The sequence below is a fragment of the Heterocephalus glaber genome, unplaced genomic scaffold (genome assembly GCF_053883595.1).
Source record: "Heterocephalus glaber isolate CG9 unplaced genomic scaffold, H.glaber_assembly_v1.0 deba00001497, whole genome shotgun sequence".
NCBI lineage: Eukaryota > Metazoa > Chordata > Mammalia > Rodentia > Bathyergidae > Heterocephalus > Heterocephalus glaber.
Genome location: NW_028258320.1, coordinates 43641172 through 43662995, shown reverse-complemented (window position 1 = coordinate 43662995; position 21824 = coordinate 43641172). Strand labels below are relative to the sequence as shown.

Genomic DNA, 21824 nt, shown 5'->3' with positions numbered 1-21824 from the left:
TAGCCATAAAGAATAGTACATATAAGGAATTCATGTATACATAGGTCAAACAAGCTAAATAAATCTATGGTGTCAGAAGATAAAACTGGTTATTTTGCAGGAAGCAGAGAAAAAGAGACTAGAAGGGGATCAATGAAGGTTTCTAGGGGTGATAATGTTCCACTTCTTGATTTTGGTACTGTGGTTAAATCTCCATGTCTACTTTAAGAAATACACTTGCTTCTATATTTTGTATGGTTTCTGTGTTTGTCCGTAGGTGTGTTATATGTTAATAATAATTTAAAGAGGAATATGTGTATAAAGAGTTAAGAATAATAATGATATTTCTGAAAAGAAGTTAGAACTTCTAAATGTCACTGTTGCAATGATGGATAAAAAAACAATGAACTAGCCAGGCATGGTGGTGCATGCCTATAATCCCAGCACTCAGGAGGTTAAGGCAGAAGGATCGCCTTGAGTTTGGGGCCAGCCTGGGCTACATAGCAAGACTCTGTCTTAAAAAACAAAACAAAACAACAATACAACAGCAACAACAGAACCCCAATGAACTAGAGTAGAGGACTCAGAAAAGATGCATGAATGAATGTGATCTTGTTAAAGCTTCCAGTAGAAAAGTGCAGGGCCAGGGATTTAGCTCTGCGGCATATTGCCTGCCTGGCAAGCATGAGGTCCTGAGTTCGATCCCCAGTACTAAAAAAAAACAAAAGAAAATATACGTGCATATTTTAGACTTTATGTAGAAAAAAATTTTAAACAAAAAGCACTGATCATAAAGGAGAAGTTCAACAAATTTGCTTAGAAAATTAATACTTTTATGAAAAATAATCTTACTGGAAGACCTCAGCCGTCTGGAGCGGGGCTCTGTCCACCCTGTACCCCACTTCCCAACGACCAGCCAGCAGACTATGAGGGCCTCCACTGCATGAAGCAGGGCTCCATCCTGCCTGCACCGTGCACCCCAGTGACTTGCTTAGCCGCGCAGGCGCCTGCAGCCCCCCCGACCTGCCCCCTCTGGCCTCGCGGCTGTACTGGTACCTGGTTCGACACTACAGAGGCACTGGGGGTCATAAAGTCTATTGTCCTGAGCTCCAGATGGTAGAGCAGAAGTGAACAACAGAAAGAGGGCCTCTCTCACTCTCCTTGATGAAAATTGAAGGCCACTGAAAGAGTGAACAGAATCTCTGCAATGAAGACACACCAGACCACCATACTTGGTAAGCTGGAGGGATCATCACTTCTCATCCAAACCAGGACTATCTTCAGGGGAAGGGCGACTGGAAACTGCAGTAGAACCTTGCAGAGTTCAACCCTGCAGGAGGACAGGAAGCTCAGCTTGGGACTTACAGCCAGAAATCTGCCTGAATCTCACAAGGCTGCTTCTAGGTTGCTGAGACTCACTGACTTATATCTGCACACTGCTGCCCACGTTGTCTATTGTGACCACAGACACATACCCTGAAGGAGGCCCTTCATTTTTATTTTTTGTTACTTTAAAAATCATTTTCTTTGCTCTTATTTTTAATTTTTATTTTTTTCTATTTTCAAATTTTGCTTTTTTCTTTTCTCTCTCTGTCTGTCTCTCTGTCTCTCTGTCTCTCTCTCTCTCTCTCTCTCTCACTCTCTCCTTCTCTTGCTGTCCTGCACTGTTCTTCATCTCCCGTTTTGCTCCTCTTTTGGCCCTAATTTGGATTTCTTCTTTATTTTTCTTTTCTTCTCTTTTTCCTTCTCTTAACTGTCATTAGTTTTAAAGGAAAGTAAATACAGTTTCTAGCCTCCCTATTGCTTTTAGGTTGTTCTGTTCTCATCTCTGTTCTTTCACTCTGTCTTTTCCTCTTGTCTTCAACAGTTTCCTAGAGTTTGTGTGATCTTCCTGTGCCCTCTGGCCTCACTGCTAACCTTTCCCTACCCTTCCACCTATCTATCCCGCCCTCCCCAACTTCTTCTAACTCCCCATTGCCTAGGGTAAAGTTGCTATATTGAAGAGTTCATTCACTATAAACATATGTGGGTTGGTTCTCAATTTCAATTTAATTCACACAATTAAAGGTGATAGATTAATAACTACCACAAACTGTCATTTTCTAAGCTGTGCTTGATGCTATGGTGTTGCTGATTGTATCACTTGGGCTAAGGTGATGTGATTGATCTAATCAGTTGTCCTTCTCAGTATAATGAAAATGAGAGAGCCTCAGAGTCATTAGAGATTCAAAACCTAAAGACCAGATATATCTGGAAGACATCTCTGAGAAGCAATCATTCCATAAGGGTTCTAAATACAAGCAGCAAAGATACTTACAATAAGCAACTTTGAAGTATCAACCCAGGAATTAAACGAAGGACAGTACCAAAAACAAAAATGAAAAGACATTTAAGCAAGGCACAAACCCAGACTTCGACCCCACCAAAGGCAAATTCTGGGGGAAACAAAGTGGAAAAGTCTCAATCAACCACCTGGACACCTGAACTGATACCACAGGAAGTAACAAAACAGATGGCTGAAGCTCTACAAAAATTTAAAACAGAAATAATTTCCCAGATAACTACAGAGATGGTGAGCAGAGTGAAAGACATGATTAGAGGCTCCAGAAGAGAAACAGATAAAAAAAAATTCATGAGCTCAGAAGAGCTCAGAACCATGCCGGAAGCCATGAACACCCAGCATAAGAAAGAAATGGAAATCATGATCGCCCAATATAGAAAAGAAATGGAATTCATGAAACAGATTCAAACAGATATCCAAGAGATTAAAAACTCCACTAAAAGTATTCACACCAGACTGAGTGAATGTGAAGAAACAATATCAGATATAGAAGACAGGATTGTAGTTAAGGACCATGAAAACACAGATTTCTTAAAAATAGTAAGGGACCATGAGAAATCAATCCAGCAGCTGCTAGATGATGCAAAGAAGAATAACATAAGACTGGTAAGAGTCCATGAAAAAGCAGGAGAAAGTACAAATGACAAAAAAAACCTGTTCACAGAAGTAATAGTAGAAAACTTCACAGGCAGAAGTAGAGAATTGAACATACAGATAAGTGAGGCACAGAGAACTCCAACTAGCCACAATCAAAAAGAATCTACACCTAGACATATAATAGTCAAGATGCCAGAAACGCAACAGAAGAACTAAATACTATAAGCAGTTAGAGAATAGAAACAAGTCATACACCAAGGAAAACCCATGAGAATCACAACAGACTTCTCAACACAAACCCTCAAGTCAAGGACAGCCTGGAGAGCCTGAAGTATTTCAAGCCCTAAAAGAAAATAACTTCCTAACTGTTGTATCCAGAAAAATTATCTTTCAAAATTGATGGGGAAATGAGATACTTCCACGAGAAAGAACACCTGAGAAATTTCATGAACCTGAAACCAGCACTCCAAAGAATTCTAAACAATATCCTAGAAAAAGACAATGAAGGTCACAACTCCAGGAGGCCCAACAGAGGGAAGCCAACCAGCAAGGCAAGAAACTAAAGGGAAAGGGGGAAAAATAAAAAATAAATGAGCCAACAGCAGTAAAACATCATGACAAGGATGAGGCAATATCTATCGATTATAACCATCAATGTTAATGGCCTCAATTCACCAATCAAAAGAAATAGACTGACAGAATGGATCAAGAAGCAAAATCCAACAATATGCTATATACAAGAAACACACCTAACTCAAAAAGAAATTCATAGACTGAAAGTAAAAGGATGGAAAATAGCTCTCCATGTGACAGGAACCTGGAAAAAAGCAGGCATAGCAATCTTATTTGCAGACAAAATAGATTTCAAACCAAAACTAATTAAGAGAGACAAAGACGGTCACTACATCCTTGTGAAGGGAACAATCCAAGAGGAAGAGATGACAATCATAAACATATATGCACCAAATATGAATGCCCCCAACTATACAAAACAAATATTAATGGACATGAGAAACCAAATAAGCACTAATACTAGTGTAGTGGGGGACCTAAATACCCTGCTATCACAAATAGACAGATCATCTAGACAAAAAGTCAACAACAAAACTCTAGAACTGAAACAACCTAGTGAACAAATGGACTTAATAGATGTTTACAGAGTGTTCCACCCCACAAAATCAGAATATACATTCTTTTCAGCTGCACACGGGTCATTCTCCAAAATAGACCACATGCTAGCTCATAGGACATGTCTAAGTAAATGTAAAAGAATTGAAGTTACTCCCTGTATATTATCAGACCATAGCGCAATAAAATTGGAGATCAATAGCATAAGAAACTGCAACCCCCCCAAAAAACACATGGAAATTGAATAACACTCTCCTGAATAACCAATGGGTCACAGAGGAAACTAAAGAAGAAATTAGACAGTTTCTACAAGTAAATGATAATGCCAGTACAACATACAGGAATCTATGGGACACAATGAAAGCAGTTCTACACAGCAAATTCACAGGAGTTAATGCCCACGTTAGGAAAACAGAGAGAGCTCAAATAAACAACCTAATGCAGAAGCTGAAGCTCCTAGAAAAAGAAGAGCATAACAAACCCAAAGCTCATACAGTGAGGAAATTAAAAAGATCAGAGCAGAAATCAATGCAACGGAGACTAAGAGAACGATACAAAATATCAATGAATCAAAGAGTTGGTTTTTCAAAAGAATAAATAAAATCGATAAACCTTTAGCCAACCTTATCAAAAAAAGGAAAGAAAAGGCTCAAATCCATGCAATTACAAATGGAAAAGGTAAAGGCACAACAGATCCAGAAGAAATCCAGAGGATCATCAGTACCTATTTCGAGAACCTGTACTCTAATAAAATGGAAAACACAGAAGAAATGGACAGATTCCTAGATATATATGAATTGCCAAAGTTAAATGAAGAAGATATAAAAATTCTAAACACCCCAATTAAACTGAGTGAAATTGAAAACATAATTAAAAATTTACCAACAAAGAAAAGCTCAGGTCCTGATGGCTTCACTGCTGGATTCTACAAAACACTTAGAGAAGAACTATCGCCATTACTCTTTAAACTCATCAATGAAATTGAAAGGGAAACAATACTTCCAAATTCATTCCTGGAAGCAAGCGTTACTTGGATTCCAAAACCAGGGAAAGACCCAACCGAAAAAGAGAACTACAGGTCAATCTCCCTAATGAATATAGATGCAAAAATCCTCAACAAGATACTAGCAAACAGAATACAGAGGGTCATCAAGAAGATCATACACCCTGACCAAGTTAGAATTATCCCAGGGATACAAGGAGGGTTCAATATACGTAAATCAAAAAATGTAATACACTATATTATCAGAGCCAAGGGCAAAAAACATATGATAATCTCAATAGACGCAAAAAAAGCATTTGACAAAATGTAACACCCATTCATGATTAAAACCCTACAGAAAATTAGAATAGAAGGTCTTTACCTCAACCTGATTAAGGCTATCTATGAAAAGCCAACAGCCAACATCATACTAAATGGTCAAAAACTGAAAACTTTCACACTAAAATCAGGAACAAGACAAGGACGCCCACTATACCACTCCTGTTCAATATTGTTCTGGAGACATAGCCACAGCAATTAGAAAAGAGAAAGAAATAAAAGGAATAGAGATAGGAAAGGAAGAAGTTAACCTGTCATTATTTGCTGACGATATGATGCTTTACATAGAAGATGCACAAAACTCCACCAAAAGACTTCTAGACTTAATTGACAGATTCAGTAGTGTAGCTGGTTACAGTCAACACTCAAAAAACAATAGCCTTCTTGTACACAAATAACAGACTCACTGAGAGAGAAATTAGGGAAATAATTCCTTTCACAATAGCATGCAAAAACATGAAATATCTAGGAATCAATCTAACAAAGGAAGCAAAAGACCTCTACACTGAAAACTACAGCACTCTGAAAAAAGAGATCAAAGAGGATATAAGAAAATGGAAAGACATCCTTTGTTCCTGGGTAGGAAGAACCAATATAGTGAAAATGGCCATACTTTCAAAATTACTATAGAGATTTAATATATATATTAGATTTAATGCAATGTCAATTGAAATTCCAACAATATATTTCACAGAACTAGAGAAAACAATCCAAAAATTCATTTGGAACCACAAGAGACCTAGAATAGCAAAAACAATTCTAGGCAAAAGAGACATGGCAGGGGGTATCACAATCCCCAACCTGAAAGTATACTACAAAGCTACTGTGATAAAAACAGCATGGTACTGGCAAAGAAACAGACCCCAGGATCAGTGGAGTAGATTACAAGATGCAGAAACAACTCCAGACATACTAAGCAACTTCATCTTTGACAAAGGAGCCAACCACCCTCACTGAAGGGAAGATAGCCTATTTAATAAATGGTGTTGGAAAAACTGGATTTCAACCTGCATAAGATTAAAACTAGAGGGCTGGGGATTTAGCTCAGGGGTTCTGCCGCCTGCCTCGCAAGCACAAGGACCTGAGTTTAAACCCCAGTACAAAAAAAAAAAAGAATAAAACTAGAGCCATATCTATCACCATGCACTAAACTAAGATTGAAGTGGATTAAAGATCTAAATATTAAAACAGTAACACTAAACTTGCTGGAAGATAAGTTAGGGAGAACTCTTGAAGATATTGGCATAGGAAAAGTTTATGAACAAAACCTCAGTAGCATGGGAATTAGCACAAACAATCAACAATTGGGATCTCATCTTATTATAAAGCTTCTGCACTGTAAGAGAAACCACCAACAGAGCTAACAGACAACCTATAAGGTGGAAAAAAAATTTTAGCAGCTGTACCTCAGACAAAGGACTATTATATAGAATATATAAAGAACTGAAAAAAAATCAGACGACCCAAATTCAAAGACCCAATTCAAAAATGGGCATCTGAAATGAACAGACATTTCTCAGACAAAGAAGTAAAAGCTGCAAATAAACATAGGAAAAAATGTTCAACATCACTGGTCATTGGAGAGATGCAGATGAAAACAATGCTGAGATTCCACCTCACCTGAGAAAGAATGGCTGCTATCAAGAAATCAACCAATAACAAATATTGGTGGGGTTGCACAGAGATAGGAACCCTTCTCCATTTTTGTTCGGAGTGTAGACTGGTGCAACCACTATGGAAATCAGTATGCAGATACCTCAAAGAATTAGGAGTAGAGGTCCCATTTGACCCAGCTATTCCCCTGCTGGGTATCCTCTCCAAATAATTAAAAGCATCATACCACAGCAATATATGTGCACCCATATTTATAGCAGCACAGTTTGTAATAGCTAAAGTTTGGAAACAGCCCAAATGCTCATCAACTGGAGATTGGATAAAGAAGATGTGGGGGTTTTTTTCTTTTTGAAAATGGAAAGAGCACAAGACAGAGGTAATGAAGAAGGTCTGGCATTATTGCAGGAAGAAATAGATAAAATAGTACAGACTACAGAGCCAGTGACTGGGAATATTCAGAGTCTAAAAAACAAAACTGAAATTCTGGCACATGAGATACAGGAAGAGGAAGAAAAGGCAAAAGAGATGCTTCAACTGGATAGACATAGCATACTTTCTCTACCAGAGCTTTCTTGGCACAGTCTGAAAGCACCCACACTGCAGAAAGAAGTTTTGATGCTAATTCCAAACCAGAATGTTCTTCTAAAAGACTTAGATGTTCTTCATAATTCATCCCAGATGAAGAACATGTCAGTGTTCATTGAAAAAGCCTGTAAGAAACCACCTCTTAAGAGAATTTTTATATTGTTTCCTATTAATTTAATGTTTATAAATTGGTAAAGCTGTTAACCTATGATGTTACAGAGGCTGAAGCCTCTATAGGATTTATTATCCTCTAACATGCATTTTTAAATTGGCATATGTAGCACTATCATTACCATCTAATGTAGTCCTGAAAACTGTTTTTACTGGCTACAAAATCTAGAAATTCAACATTTATATTGCTGTACTGCAGTTATTTGCCTAAAACATAAGGCAGGAAGCTAAGATCAAATAGTTTGTGACAGCTAAGTGGAGCTCACCTGTCACTGGCACAGAAGAGTTGTGATGCTGTGACATTGTGTGTGTGAAGTGCCTATGTGTAGGGCTTACAGAATAAACACATGAGTGTTTGCCATCACTCATTCTGTGGCTGAGAGCTTGCATTTTCTATCTGGTTACACAGAACTTGAGAAATCCCCGAGTGCCCCTACCCTATCACTACCTTACTCCCTAATCTTGTTCAATAGTTAAAGTTTTCCAGGTTCCTTCAACTTCGAAATTGGCATTAAGTTTTTATTTCACTTGTTTTAAATATTTATTTTCTACGGTCATCAAAACATACTCTTAAAAAAAATTACTAAAAAGGAATCTAAGCACATTTATTTCCTTAAAACCAACCAAAAAACTGTTTTGAGAAGACCCAGTGAGTGAGAACCAGCCACCAAAGGTAGAAGGTACTGAGAGACCAAAGAAGAAGGCAGACAGCTGGGCATGGTGGCCCATGCCTGTGATCCCAGAGCTTGGGAGGCCAGGGCAGGAGGATCTCTGAAAGTTCAAGGTCAGTCTGGACTACCTAGTGAGTTCAAGGCCAGACTAGACTAAATAACAAGAGCCTGTCTCAACAAAACAAAACAAAAGGCAGACAAATTTGGGATGTGTTTCTCAGACAGTAGCAAGTTAGTCAGATTCTTGTACCCCAGATTTCAGCAGCAGGAAGAAGGGGATTATATGCTAAGCCAGACAAAGTGGCCCACAACCAATTAGAATGTACGACAATAAGCTTTTATATATAAATATATTATTACTTAAATATATAAAAAGATATTTGTAAAATAAAATAGTTGCAATTTTTTTGTGTTTAACAAAAAAAAAAAAAGAAAAGTTTACTACTATCTTCCAAATTGGAACATTCACATATCCTATGTTCCAGCAATTCCATGGTTTGGTATATAACCAAAAGAAAATTTGGGACATCTATAATAATCAACACAAACAAAAATGTTCATGGATAAAGTATAATGGGAACCATCTAAAAGTCCATTGACCAGAAACTGCATGAGGACATTATGGTATATTCACACACAGGAATATTATTTCACAATAAAAACAAACTACAGCCACACATAACAGTATAAATGAAACTTTAAAATATACGGTTGTGCATAAAGAAATTCCCAGAAGATTATACAGTGTATTTTATATAAAGTTCAAAACAGCTTAAATTTAAAAATCTAGTTTTTTATTGACATGAATTCACATAAAAACTAACCACTTCACTTTAGTGGTATTTAGTGAAAATGTATTGTTCTTATATAGAAGCAATAACACTGTATAAAAGGGAAAGTAATGTGTTGCTGGAAATAAGACTCGGAATGGTGGTACCTTGGGGGTGGGGGCAGTTAAAGATTTGGATGTGACCAAAGAGAAGACCTATGTGGCTAGATAAGGGTTCTGTCATCGTTGCAGCTTTATTTGTGACTAGTTAAGTTTATGGGTGCTTATTTCATTACTGAAAATTATCAACTATTTAAACAAATTAATACACTTTTTCTGTGCCTCATATCAACAGATGTCATCAGCAACCTCTTGCAAGTATGGAAGGCAATTTTTAGAATAGGTACTTCAAAAACAAAACTAGGAAATTCCAGTTTTATTGGGAGTAACTGCATCCTTTAAATTTTTTGTGAAGTAATAAAAAGCAGGGGAGGGAAAGAAATGGCTATGACAAAGTGGCAAAGCGCCTCTGAAATCAACATTATACTTGAAATAATTCATGTGGACTCCTGCAAGTGAGGAAATTGGTCAATTTTCTTATGGTAGAACATTTTGCCTTCTCACTGGTAGACAAGAAATAATTACAGCTCCTGGCAAGAGCTGATAACCCTTCGCTTCCAGGAAGCCTTCTCAGATTACCCAAATTCTCCTGCTGCTCTTACAGGGCTTAGACACTGTATCCCACAATTAATGTTATTCCAGCAGGAACCTAGAGAAAAACTTGTGTTTACTAGCAGGTAATCTAGCATTGTGGTTAAAAATTGAGTTTTAAGAATCAAAAAAAACCCCAAAAAACAGGTTACATAGTGCCAGGTATATTTGCTTAAAAATTTAGAACATTTTTGTTAACATATGTTAAGATTTAATACATAAAATCTATTAATCTTTACAACAACCTCAGAGGTAGGCTAAATTATTATCCCCACTTTACAAATAAATAAAGGCACAGAGAGGTAAAGTAGCTTAACTGGGTCACCACACTTGGTAAGTGCAGGGTTAGAATTTGAAACTAGGCAGACTGGCTGCCAAGTTCATACTCTTAACCATTACGCAGCCTTGAGCTCTCAGTAACTTACTTGTTATAATTCCATCAGTTCAGCTCCACACCCTGTGGGTTAGAAACAGAGTTTAGCATCCTGCTATAGGGTAGGAAAATTGGCTTGAGAGAAACCTGGGTTCAGACCTGGCTCTGAAGTTGATGTCCGGCCAGACACGGATAAGATCATTATCTGTCTTTAGGCTCCAGTTTTCTTCTTTGTACAATAAAACCTTGGACCTGATGGTCTCCAAAGACCTTCTAGTGCTGATGCTTTATGAGCCTGGGATTCCTGGCTCACTTCTATGAAGCCCAGACCATTTGGGCTCATCATGGGCCAGGTCTGGTCCCTCCTGCTGCACTCAGTGCCTCGCATTTGTTTCTGCTTCCTATAAATCAGAGAAAAAGAACAAAGGAAAATATCCTCCTGAGAGACTGGGAGGGATCCCATGGCTGCTCTGTATGGTTTGAAGAACTTATGATCATTAACCAGAGATAGCTACCTGCCAAGTGAAGGATGGAAAGAAACAAGACTAATGGGAGAAATGAACTCACAAAATCTGGCTACATTCACGTTAAAAGGGCACCTCTGAGTACTTAAAGAATTGTCAATGTTACTGCAACAAGATGAGCCAGCTCCTTTAAGAACTGCAGACTGATATGCGGTGAAGACCAGAATGGGGAAGAAAAAGTGGGACAAACCTGACAAACTATGCAGCAAACAAGGCTATTTACATTTGGGAAGTTGGGGGAAGAAATGAGAGACAGCTCAGGCATATTGCTTCCCATACCCCATCAGGAACTCTTCCAGGGTCGGCACTATGACCTGGAGGTCTGTGGATCCAAAGAATCCTAAATGTATTAGTGTGAAATTAACAGAGCACCTATAATGTGAGTTTCTACCAGAAATTTTTTTTTTCCTATTTCAGAGGATAAATTCAAATTCTGGGTCATCCATCACTAGCCATGTGAACCTGGACAAGAAACTTCACCTGCTTAGGGTCCCGGTTACTTTGACCATAAAGTGAGAGGCTGAATATAGTTATATAACAGGATTTCCAACTCAAAATTCTATTGTTCATAAAGTTACCAAATACTTATTTTATGTTTGCATACAGAGGGATTCTCCGGGACTAATTTAATTTCTTTATATCTCAGGCCATTGAAACCCAATGGGTTCCACTGTTCTCTGAATTGATTAGAAAAACAGGTGTAGCCTTGGGCTTTGGTAGCTCTTCTGATTCTGTTCCTTGTAGTGCTACCCCACATCACCATGTATGTTGGTGCTACCTTGAATTACCACGAATGTTTGGGTGTGTTGTGCCTTGTAGAAAGGTACTTGGACAAGAAAGGTAGGGGACACAGGGCTAAATTCCAATCTGCCTTCTGGCACAAGCTTTGTGCCCATGAAACTCAGTCCAATCCAAACCAGTGTGGGCTTGTAGGTTCCTTTGTACTGTCTATCAAAGGAAGATAGTGGGCAAGAATGTGAATCTATGGCCAAGTTTGTACTGTATGCACAACTAATCATTTTAACTATGCTCAAAACATTGTCAGAACACCTCCCCCCTTCACCTCATTGGTTTATGAGACCCTTGCTATAATCAGTCCTATCTTTCATAGTCACACATCTATTGATATTCTACTCAAGCTGGTATTAGAATGCTCACTCAAATGGACTGTTTCTAAAATCCTAATCTAAGCTCAAAGGATTAAGATATCTTGCACAATGGCAGCATAAACAGAAACTGGGAGCAGCCTTTCAAAGTGATCCTTTGGAAAAGGCCAATCCTTATTGAGTTGAGTATGTCCTGGTGTGTAAGATAAATATACTTCATGATTCCAAAACATGGTAGCTACCAAATGTGTTTGGCAAAATTCAGAATAACAAAAACTCTGAGATAAACACACTAGATTCTTAGGGCTTCTAAGGTGCTATCTTTACATGTGAATGGTAGCTCTTTGTCACCACTATTACTATTACATCACTCATCTTGAGGCTCCTGACTTTCCTAGCAACAAATCAAATTTACACTAGTCAACTCACATTCTCTTTACTTCCTATTGTGATCAATAGCTACCAAGGCCATTCATTGTGGATTTCCTGGGTCAGTCTCAGTTTCAAATATTCTGTCCTTTCCTCTGAAGAAAAAGTTCCCAATTTTTTATTTTGAAAATATGGTCGCCATAATAATGGCATTCTCCTCACAAAAATATCAGTGATGCCAGAGCCACACTATCATTATGGTACCCATATTTGGTTTGTGGCCATCTAAAGGAAAACTGGCTGGTGTACCCAGGGCCTGAAACGTTTTCTGGGTCTCATTAAAGAAAAAATAATGTATTTGCTATTGAACAATTCAGAACTCAAATGAACTTTTCCATGGTTCCACAAAAGAATTTTTCAAGGCTAAGAAATTACTATTTGATGGGAGGTACACAATCTGGAAAAACTGAAGCCATGAGGTTTTCCAACTGCCAAACTCCCACATGCTGGCTCTTGAGGCACATCACATTCACTATTAAAGTGTCACCATTTATGATTTGGTGCTAAATCTCTCTGAAGCTATACTACTCAACATGGTCTACTTAAAAATTGATTCCTTAGTCCATTAAAATATAGGGATAAGGGCTGGGGATTTAGCTCAGTAGTTCCACACCTGCCTCACAAGCGCAAGGTCCTGAATTCGATCCCTGCTGCCAAAAAAGAAAACAAAACAAAACAAAATATAAGGATAAGATGAAGTACGTGTCAGTGATAAAAATTATCTAGTCTCAACCTGAAAATGAAGTTACTATTTCACACCAGCACCATAAAAAGAAAACCTAAAAATTATGTTTGTAAGCAGGTTTGACTTGATTCTTGCAGCATTTATGAAAGGAAAAGTGGGTGCCTCTAGCTTTATTTTATACCTCCAAAATACTTTTGTGTCCCCTTTCCCCCAGGGTTCCTCATTCTGAATATTTAAGAGCATGGAGTAAAAAAAGGTTATTCTTGTAGGGAAAGTTTATAATGCTTGCCAATTGCTTGAATCTATAACTAGTTCCAATTTTTTTTCCTCCCACCTCCTGACATTGTGAAATGGGTGACAATTTAATCTTAATGGCATGACTATGCGAAGAAGTGCTATGGAGTTAAGTTTTTCATCCTCAGGTCAGTTGGTCAGAACTCTTGAATAGCAGAAAAAACTTTAAAATGAGAAAATCCTAAATGTTTCCAGGAGTTTTAAGTATTTCAGCAAGATTGTGAATAGGCTAAAGATTCTGACTCAGATGTGTGCAGTTTGCTTTGGACTTTGTTCTTGCTTACTTACTTATAAAACTTTTTAAATGTGTACTTCTAAATTACAGCAATTCAGTAAAAAATTCAAACCTTTAGGCTTGGCTTCCTCTCCCAAGCAGGCTGAGTCATAAATCTTAGCCATTTCAATAGGCAACACTCCTCTTACATTAAGAATTGGTATTGTTCTTCACTGTCTCCCATTTCATCCAAAGGTCACATCCAGCTCACGTTGAAAAAAGAAAGATCTTAAGGATTCATCCAGCTCAACATTTGCACATTTAATAAGAGAGCAAACCTCTGCCAAATACAGGGATGAGTTGCATCAGAAACTTCCAGAGGAACTTTTGAGGAGTGGTTATGGGAGTGGACATTAGAGGCAGCCCAGCCTAGGTCCAAGTTCTGACACTAAACTTGGTCATGTTACTTGTACTGAGTACTAAGCAAGCAATGAGGACTTTATAATACCTTCCTTGTAGACAGTTGTAATGAGAATAAAAGGAAAGAAAAGAAACAGAGCCTGGCACATCTTGCCACAAGCAAGCAAGTGCTTGCTTTTTATCGTACTGGGGCTTAGCAGATGATAAACAGCATCTCCCGTCTGACCTTCCACTACAGCAAGTGTTGAAGAGCAACAATGTGGAATATTTACTTAACCCAAAATCCAAGATCAAGATTTAAATCAAGAAGCCACAGATGGGAGGGTGTGTAGAGTTGATAGGACAGATGTGTAACTTACAATTTGCTAAATTACATATGCAAATTACACACATGATATCTGACACAGGACAGCCAATGAATGCACACACAACTGCCCTCACTCTTTTTATATGCAAAGGAAGTAAAATCCCAGGCCCTAAATGACTTGCTCAAGGTCACACAATCAGTTAATGGGAAAGTTGAAATAAGGAGGGCTAGAATTGGTACTTGGGTCTTTTTAAGAAAGGTAGGTCTGTCTCAGGTCTACGGTTAAGAGTACTGGGGTGAGACAGTTTGAAGAAACTGGCCAAACACTGCCCAAACCCCAAGAATGATCCTGCCACCTTATAACCACAGCACATTATCCTTACCAGTGATGGGGAACCCATGGCACATGTGCCACAGCAGGCTGTTTGTATCACTGAAAGGTTTGCCATCACCGGATCCATTTATCACTACTCTCATCTTTGAGGTCCATGGAGAAACAGAAGCTGGATTCCTCTGGTCCATGTGCAAACTTTTTCTGGTAGGACTAGGGGTTAAAGAAGACCAGGGACAGGCTTCAGAAGAAAGAAGCTTCTCTCCCCCTCAATCCACTTCAGCACACAGCAGTCTCAGGTCCTCCCTTGTAAAGGACAAAACATCTGGAAACTTTCCCATGGGTTTTTACAATCAGTTGAAAACTGCAGCCAGGGACAAAGAGATGCAAACGTGATTCTTTTTCGTCTTTCAGGTTAAACCTGGGAGGTGATACGCATGGATCATAGAGTTCACAGACCTGAAAAAGACCCTTCTGAATTTCAATAGGAAATCCTGATTCTGTTCAGGCACGAACAAAGAGCTGGTTCCAAGCTCAAGGGTCAGGGGGAGAACATCTAACATGCCTCCACTGAGTCTGGGAAGGAGAGGAGACATTGGGAGTGGACAGAAAGTGCCTTTCTCTCTTGGTAATTTGGGAAATCACTCAAGAAATATGTATTGAGCACCGCCTGTCAGAGAGTCTCTGGACCAAGGTTCAGGTTGGGAGTGAGGGACTAAAGGGAAGACCATTGAGAGGATGTGAGACTTATCTCAGGTAGAGAGAGGTCTCTAAGCAAGGGGTAAGCAAAATTCTGCTGGAAAAGACAAAATAATAAATATTTCAGTGTTTTTAAGCCACACAGCCTCTGTCACAGCTGCTTAATTTCACCACTACAGCATGAAGGCAGCTACAGTCAGACAATAGGTAAAGGGATAAGTGTGACCATATTCCAATAACCTTTACTTATGAATACTGAAGCATGAATTTCACATGACATAAAATATTATTCTTTCAATCTTTTCAACCCTTTAAAAATGTAGAAGCTGCTTTTTGTTTGTATTTTAACAGTACCTGTATTGAGGTATATGGGGGATCAAGGCAAAGCTGATCCTAAACTAGGAAGATTGCTAAACTAGATTCTCCTCTAAACCTTGTATCCAGGGCTGGGATTAGGGTGAGATACATGAGCTGCCCTTCACTCTAAATATAAGGAGGTACTCACTGATCAGTTCAAGGTTGGCACTTGTGAGAGTGTAGTGCCTCCTTAAATTCTACATACTGGGTACCTCATTTGCCTCACCCTAGTCCTGGCTCTGCTATATACCTGTGCATAATGGAGTATAGCTTAACTAGGTGGTAGCTTTCTCTCATCAGTATTGGATGCCTTTTTAGTGATGCACAAGTTTGCAGACTGAAAATTTGGTTGCCAGCCCTGTGGTACAGAATTTGGATAATAATAAAAAGGTTAGGCCAAAGAAGAGGGGAAGAAACAAAAATTCTATATAAACTAAATACTGAGGAGAATATGGGGGAAAGGAAGATTTAAAAATAAAGCTTACTTGGCAATTGTTGCTTGTGGGGAAATGTGAGAAAAACTAACAATGAGATTCATGTCCAAAGAACACGTTTAACAAGTTTCACTGTGCATTAAAATGATAAACCTTCTTTGCTACTTTCTTGACTTTTGTTTATTATATCTATGTCTATACCTTCAAATATATACATTGCAAATCATATATCTATTAATGGACTTGCATTCATACTACATAAGAAGTCAAAAATAAAAGGACAACTCAATTTAAAAATAGGCAAAGGATCTGACTAGACATTTCTCCAAAATAAACAATTATCCAATAAGCATATGAAAAAATGCTTACTTCATTAGCCACTGGAAAAATGCAAATCAAAACTACAATGAAATATCTTCAATAACCATTAAGATACGTATAACCAAAAAGACACTAAGAAATGCTGGTCAGGATGTAGAGAAATTGTTACCACTGTGCATTACTGGAGGAGGGGGCATGTAAAATGGTATAGCTGTTTTAGAAAACCGTCTCACAGTTCCTCAAAAGGTCAAACACAGTTTCATGACCCAGCCATCAAACAAATGTCCTTACAGGAGTATTATTCGTAATAGCTGAACAGTGGAAACAACCCAACGTCCGACAACTAAAGAATGGATAAATAAAATAAAATGTGACACATCCATACAATGGAATATTGTTTGGTAATGAAAAACACTGAATGCAATGATACATGCTGCAGTATAGATTCATTCATAAAAATGAATCTTGAAAACATTATGCTAAGTGAAATAAGCCTGTCACAAAAAACTATATACTTTAAGTCTATTCCTATGAAAGTCTAGAAAATCAGAGCATCTCTTCTCCTCCTAGGAGATCTGCTATTATATTCCAAAGGAGATAGGGTACTCCTTATTCTTGGAAGGTGATTGCAAGGCTTCATGTTGCTGAGGGCTGAGTTGGTTTCCTGCTGTGCTTTCTGGCAGTGTGAGGATTAAGAGCCTAAATATAAGGGAATGGGCTGTGATTCAAGGTAGGGGCTATGTGAATGGGGTTAGGAACTCAGATGCCTGAATTCTGCAGGACGCGTATGTATTATTGTAAGGTACTGAGCCCATCCAGGCCAGCTTCTACAACAATAAGCCACTGAAAAGGCCTCATATGTGTGTGTCATAGATATATTCAGGGCCAGAAAATGAGCCCTGCACTACTGTCTAGGAATAGCTTTTCAGAGAGGGCCTGCCTCAGTCAACATTAGTCTAGTCATGGGGGTGAGAGGATGGTCAACCCCAACCCCATATCACAGCTTCAAATCATTGAATGTTGACTCATTTGATCACCACAATGGAAACCTTTCTACCATCCCAATATGTTATAAATCCCCAGGGATCTGTTATGCTTGAATCAGCACCCACAGAGGGTGAAAACTCCTATGGACATTCTATGGGCAGCCCAACTACTGTGTAAAATGTGAGGTGTTTTCTTACCTTTGCTCACTGGCTCTGATTCTTTTCAGGTCACATACTAACCATGGCCCCTTCTAAGGAAGAGTGGTAGAAGTAAATTTATTCTTTCCTGTCCTGATGCAGTTAATAAAGGAAAGTAGTACAATCATCAGAGGGCTGGCCTTGGACAGCCCATCACATTTTCCATTGATGCACTAGACATGACTAAACTGCACAGGGCAGTGTGGGGGCTGGATTCCCTTTGACATGCTCAGCAGCAAGGAGCCATTACCTGGTATATTCATGTATTAAACCAAACAAAACCCTCAATAATACAAGAGGCAGCCTCAAATCTCAGTAAACACAGACTTTCAGTACAGACTAAGCACCCCATGAAATTCTAATTATTTCAAGGTCCAAATTGTCCCTGTTTCCAAACCGGAAAATTTCCAAACCGGAAAGCAAGCCATGTTGTTATTTCAACAGCCACTTTTTACATACACTGGACAAGAGGACTCCGTGGATATTTGATCATTCATAAAATTTACAATTTAGAAAATGAATTTATTATCAATGAGTCCCTTTAACAAAACAGGGCATTACCTCTCTCCTAAGATTTAGTTCATTTCAATTTGAATGAGACAAACATTTGAATCAAGGACACATATAACAAAAAGATATTGTTCAACACTCAAAAAGTTATAATTTCCTCGTTTAATTTTCTACTTAACAGTAAAGAATATACAATAAAGATGTATTTTAGAAGGAAGACAGCAGAATACACAAGCTGGTTTTGACCTCCTTCTTTACAGTTTTTCTAGTCTGATTTTTTTAAAATATAATTTTCTTCTTTTTCTTTACTTTTTGATTTATTCTTTTCATTTTTATTCTTTTTTATTCATTTTGAAATTCTTTTTCTCTATTTTGGCATACTTATTCTTCTGTAGTAAATTCTCTTGTGAATTTAATAAATGAAGCACAAACATAAGAGCTAAAGGAATTTCAGTCCTAGTCATCCCCACTGCTTTCTGCAAGTTCCAAGCTCAGCACACATGGAACTCAGGTTACATGAGAGAGTCTGGCAAGAAAAAGCAGGAACATAAACTTAACTTTCAGGATAGGTATCTGAACTCCCCAAAATTCAGCAGGGAGAAAATTTTTCAAAAAGGATAAACACCTCTAATCAGTCCTTAACCAGGAGACTTTAGCCACTTGCCAAAATATTCTCCCTTGTTGAGCCAAAAAATTGAAAGCAGGAGAGAGGGAGTGTGAGTGTAACTGGATATGGGGTGAGGCTTTAATTTATTACCAGCAAGAGGAGGATACCAATATAGTTAGTCAACAAGCATTAATCCTCATTAATGTCTTCCATTCAAATCCATTCTTCTGTATACAGCTGTGCAAATATAAATTAATTGGGCCATTCTGATCAAGGTATCCAAGAAAAAAATTAAAATGTGAGGCCAAGAAGTAATTGGACAAGTAACACATTCTTTCAATATGTGGGAAGAACTGTTCAAACTACCATATCATAGATTAAGAAATTGTCATCTGTTGGTATGCATAGAGGAGTGGTTCTAGAAGCCCAAAATCTACAGATATTCAAGTGCTAATAAATGATATAGCAAGTAAAATGGTGCATAATAGCCCACACATATCCTCCTTTTCACTTTAAATCACTTCTAGATCATTTATGATATGATCTAAATGCTATGTAAATAGTTGTTAGACTGCATTGTTTGGGGAATGATGACAAGAAAAAAAAGTCTGTACATGTTCTTTACAGACACATTTTTCCCCCAAAATACTTTCAATCTGCATGTGTTGGATCTGTGGTTGTAAAATCTGCAGATATGAAGAGCTACCTACACTCAGATTCATTCTGCTGTAAACATCCTTGAGTGAGATGCCACCAAAGAGCAGAAGGAGGGAGAAATGAGTTCCCTCACAAAGCAGGTAATAAACAGCCACCAGGTGAGAATAGTAGGGCTCACTCCTTTCGGGCACTGTGCTGAGGATAGTACTCATTTAATGCCCACAATAACACCATTATCCCCAGTTTACATACAAGATAATCAAGAAGAGGTTAAACAACCTGCCAGTATGTGGTGGAGTCAGTCACTATTTAAATTCAGACTAATTCCAGAAACACTATTTCTAACCATAATATTGCCCTTATTTTCTATATACTTGGCATTACACTTATGAAGACAAAAAATGTAGGGCTCAGAACTTACCCTTACTAAGTTTACAATCTAACTGCGGAACCAGGTAGGATACATGTGAAATAACCAGAAAACAGAACATGAGTGTATCATCGGGATATGCATCTTTTGCATGAAGAATGCAATTCATGGGACCTGGGAGAAGGTGGTTATAATTCACCTGTGCAACGGCTGAAAAGGATTTCTGTCAGATTCCAAACTGAAGAACACAATGTAGAAAGACCATCCAATTCCTATACTATTCCTATACTAATACTAATGAATTTCTGCTGTGTGTGGTGTACACATTCAGAAAGGCATCTCCTGTTCAGAATTCTCCCCTAAGAAAGGACAGCCAGCCCATCCCCCAGCTGCATTTTAAAGGTTAATAAGAATGCCCATAGCCCCTCTGAATCTGGTGGGAATAGAGAGAAGTTCCTGCCATCCCTCTCACAGAAGTATGGCAACCTATCTCAGCCTCTGAAGACTAAGCAGGGAGAAGACGGTCTGCATCACCTTCTCCTAAGTTCTTTTCACTGGAAATTAGCCAGCTAAGGGCCTGACTAATGGAAAAGGATGGGTTTGAGAGAGGGACCAGTGAATGTGCTCAGAAATAACAGCCACAGGGCTACAGATACATGTAAACTGGAAGAAAGCACAGGCAGGCCACAGTTATTCTGAAATTTACACGAAACTCACAAGTCTCATTGGGAAACTATGATAAAAGTTTTGAAGAACCTATTTCCATTCACTTTGCTACACTTAAATTTCTGGTGTTCTACTAATGTTCAACTGTACATGATTTTAGCAAGTCCCGTGCTTTTACACAGGGTGACATGTTGCTCTCAGCAGCAGTTTCGTGATGGAGAGATGCTGGCACATCCTCATAGCACAGAGGACAGGCAGGCCTTTGATGAACTCCTTGCCTATGACTCAGATTTCATGTGGGATGGGGTAAAGCGACACAGAAACAGATCCTGGAATACTGGCTGGGGTGAGTGGTCAACTGCACAGAGAAAATCCTACAGGCTTTCACTTGTCAGGCAGGCCCTCTGCTGTTCCTGACAGCCCAAGCAGTATCAGGGACTTTAGAGCAAAGCAAATATTCCCAAAATGTCCTGGTCATGAAGCTGGGCTCAAATGGTGTGGTGCCAAACACCTATAATCCCAGCACTTGGGAGGCTGCAGCAGGATCTCTGTAGCTCCAGGCCAGCCTGGATGACATAGTGAGTTCAAGTCTAGCTTGAGCTACTCTGTCTCAAAAACAAAAACAAAAACAAAAACAAAACAAAACAAAACATAACGCTCAGCCCAGTCTAAATTCTTAGCTAATGATTCTCAAAAATCACTAAGGGAACTATGAAAAAATATTTGAGCTGTGTCTGACCCCAGCAATTGTGATGCAAAGGGTCTCGGTGGGGCCTGGATACTGTAACATGTAACCAGAGTTAGAATCGCTCTATCTAACATACCCAAGTCTGAGATACCATAAGCATCAATAAGTGGGGCAACTGAATCAACAGATGCTAATATGGACAGAAGACCCCCTGCTCCTTCAAAAGCTTACTCTCATTTTTTTCCTTTCTGGATTTGAGAAACTCCATAAAAGCAAACTGCCTGGATTACAATCCTAGTTATGTCATTTACTAGCTAACTGACCTTGGACAACTTGTATGACTTTCCAGAGACAGTTTTCCTAGTAATAAAATGAGGTTAACAATCACACCAATGGCATTCAGTAGTTGAGTGGACTGTATGATAATGAGTGCATAAACTAGCCCAGCATCTAGCTCATGCTAAATGCTTATTACATGATTGATGATCGTGATGATGATAAAAATGAAAATGTACCAGCTATTTCCAAAAAGGGATGTTTTTCTATACTGTTTATTTCTAGGGCCAGACTTCAAAGGAACTGTGATGAACTGGAATGTGAGAGTTCTAGAAACAATGTCCCATATAGAGTGGCTGAAGGAAGAAGTGTTTAACAAAGATAAGAAACAAGTAGGAGAGTAAATGGTACAGTATCCTCTTCAGATGTGAGGATCAGGTCAAGAGCAGGTGGCCTGATCTAATGTATTTCTAGTGCAAAATTCT

At 38.6% G+C, this 21824-nt stretch overlaps 1 protein-coding gene across 1 annotated transcript in view; it reads right to left on the bottom strand.

Moving 5' to 3' along the window:
- The window catches only part of Plce1 (phospholipase C epsilon 1), a 376383-nt gene that overhangs the window by 318047 nt on the left and 36512 nt on the right, over positions 1–21824 (bottom strand).